We start from the raw sequence: 2,924 nt of genomic DNA, 5'->3' as shown, positions 1-2,924 counted from the left end.
CCAAACATAACAAAGCATTTTGAAAGTATACCCTCAAATACCCTCAAAGTATTTGCATGTATCTGTATGTAAAATTTATTTTGGTTTAATTTTATAGTTGGTTTAATTTTATATGCTTTTCTTTTGTTTTGTTGTGTTAATGGGAAGCAAAGGTTGTTAAGGTTTGTGCTTCTAAACAGTTAATGAGAGTGAAGTTGGTATTACAAACAAATTAACTCTAAAAAGCTAGTTAAAATTATGTTACCAAAAACAAAGTGTTCAGCGAGGGAAAGCTATACAGCTTCTCACGGAAGATTGTGAGCATTTATTTTAGCTGTTAAGCATTACATTTAGTATGAAATATTAATAATGCACCTCAAATGAAAATGAATGTCTAGACAACAATTGCAAAAGTATAGCTTGTGTTATAAAAGGCTCAGTCTCTATTACATTGTTCTTATTACATTGTAAACAAACTAAGTTAAAACTGTGTATTAAGTTTGGGATACTGAAAACAAACAAACAAACAAACAAAAACTTTACTATGTTCATTAACAAAAGTTGTTTAAGTTGCGTCCCACAGACGAAAGATGCCAGAAAATATTACACCCTGAAGACACCAAATAATATCAGTACACAGTGCAGAAACCTCCAAGCATCAAGAAAAGAAAAATGAAGTGCTTTATAAATAAGAAACTGGTCAAATACACCTCTATCTACCATATATGGACAATTAAGTTAACAATCAGATAAAAACCTCTAGCTGGACCAGAAAAACTATCATTTAATTTCAACTTGGTTACTGTGTAAAAACAACTGTATTCTTGCTGTACTATTCTATTATCATTGTATTATTGCTGTACAATATGTACAATGTGTATAACCTTGCTAAACTGTTTAACCAACTCACAGGTGAAAATTAACAAACGAATGGCAGCAAACACCATGAAGGCAAGGAAAAAACAAATTGGTAAAGAAATTAAGTTACATAGTAACTACAAATTGGGTAAACAAATTCGTTTTAGTACCAGTCATAATTTGGGTCAGTGACACTGCATCCTAACTGAGGCACATGTTATTCAAAACAATTTTGTTCAGTGTCTGCGTACCAATATTTAATCCTGACACAGCAATATTTAATAAATTGGTTAGTCTGTTCAGTAGGTTATCTGGAAGACAGCATCCATAAGAGACAACTGAATCTACATCAATCAATGGAACAGAGAAGTTACCCACTTCTGTTTCCTGCCCAGTAAAGCTTACCCAAGGGTGACGACCAGCAGCAAGGGTAACCTATAACATGAATGGACAGTACTGTGTAGTAACTAATTACAATATGTTTATATATAAAGGCCTCAGTGGTAGTGTCACTACTCCAAATTTCTGTTTTACTTCTCATCTACATAGCAGTGTGGGACACACTATCACAATCCCTATCCCAGTATTTCAAAACCGTCAGCCTACTGCTAATGATGAGACAGGTGATACTGGAATTGCCCTAATAGGCAGTGTGTTTCTATCTGTGTCACCAGAGTAAAAGGGCCAGAGTACACTAGCAGCCTGGAAAAACATGGTGATGCTTGGTGTCTATCAGTCGTACAAGGGAATGTGCAGACTAAAAGACAGATGGGGCATGAGTGTATGGATGGTAAAATAAGGTAACCACATAACAGTGTTTAGCCCACTGGGTTATCTTTAGTCCATGCATTATGCTTTTTCTGGGACGATGGGTAAACATCCTCCCCATAAAAAGAAGACAAAAGTGGGGGAATGTAGTAAGTGAAGGCCCTGATAAAGGCCCAGTATGAGGCCTGAGGCCTGAACTAAAGTAATGGTTAAGACTTTGCTAACAAAAAGCAAAGTTAAGCTGTGAGCCAGAGGCAGGCCCTGCTCACAGAAGCTGGCAAGGAAAGGGCTGATGCTGCAAGAAGATACGTACCTAAAAGGTACTGAACACTAGAGATCAGAACATTCACATACTTGCACATTCCACACAAGATAACAAGGAACAGGCTGACCCATCCCAATGACAGGGGCCAAAAGGGAATATGATGGATAGAGTTGTTTTGTTCCAACCAACATGTACAAGGTGAGAGGCGGCACCTTACTACGTAGAGGGGTTGTACCTTGCTAGCGTAGAGGGTTGCACCTCAATACGTCAGGAGTGATGTGTAACTTGTTTGTACCTGTGTATAAGAATGTATCCCTGGGGTGCGATGTCTTTGTCCGGCCGAGGGGGCAGTGGAAAGTCCCGCCACTGACTGAGCCGAGTCCATTGTCAAGAGGCACTTTCTCGTAGTATGTCCGGTAGACTAAGTAATCTACGGGGAACTGCAATTGTGTCCATAAGGCAATAAACCTGGGTGACGTGCCTTGCACCTTACTAGACTCTGTGATCATTGGGGGGTTCTCGTCAGGTCTGCTGCATCAGCTATCTGCAGTGCTGGGGCAGCACACGGGGCGAGCACACGCACGCAGCTGAGTGATACCAACAAGGAGAGAGCAGAGCTCCACACCGGTAGCATCTGACAACACACATCTGACAACACCTGGGACTGGAAGATTGTTCAAGGTAGTTTCCTCACCAAAGACTGTAGCTCAATAAGTTAGGTCTTAGCCATTAGAAAGTATATATTTACTTTTGTTTGTTTGTAGTCCTTTCTCACTGTATTCCTTCTATCTGGTATCTCTTACCCTATGTCCTTTTTTTTAATACACTTGTTTTATTTTTTCAACAAACCAGCTCAGTGCTGTGCTTGAAGGGAAGGGTGTATTCATCCGAGTTATGCCCATAAGCTGTAACGTGCTTTCGTCTCCCTAAAGGAGCAAACGAACCTCATTTACTTCTCAGAGTGTTCCAGGAGAGGGCTGGACATGCCAGGGCAGTTTGGGGGAAATTCAGGACTGGGGGTGTGTTGGGGTCTCTTGGCTAGTAGTAACTAAGG

At 40.0% G+C, this 2,924-nt stretch overlaps 1 long non-coding RNA gene across 1 annotated transcript; it reads left to right on the top strand.

Moving 5' to 3' along the window:
• The first annotated feature begins 275 nt into the window (after nucleotides 1-275).
• Nucleotides 276-1,353, top strand: LOC116822143 (uncharacterized). Its single transcript, XR_004373081.2, has 2 exons — nucleotides 276-949; nucleotides 1,141-1,353. It is a non-coding gene; the product is annotated as an uncharacterized LOC116822143 (long non-coding RNA).
• The last annotated feature ends 1,571 nt before the right edge of the window (nucleotides 1,354-2,924 follow it).

Source organism: Chelonoidis abingdonii, chromosome 4 (genome assembly GCF_003597395.2).
Source record: "Chelonoidis abingdonii isolate Lonesome George chromosome 4, CheloAbing_2.0, whole genome shotgun sequence".
NCBI lineage: Eukaryota > Metazoa > Chordata > Testudines > Testudinidae > Chelonoidis > Chelonoidis abingdonii.
Note: the sequence above shows the minus strand (reverse complement) of the source record. Positions and strands in the feature narration are given on the sequence as shown.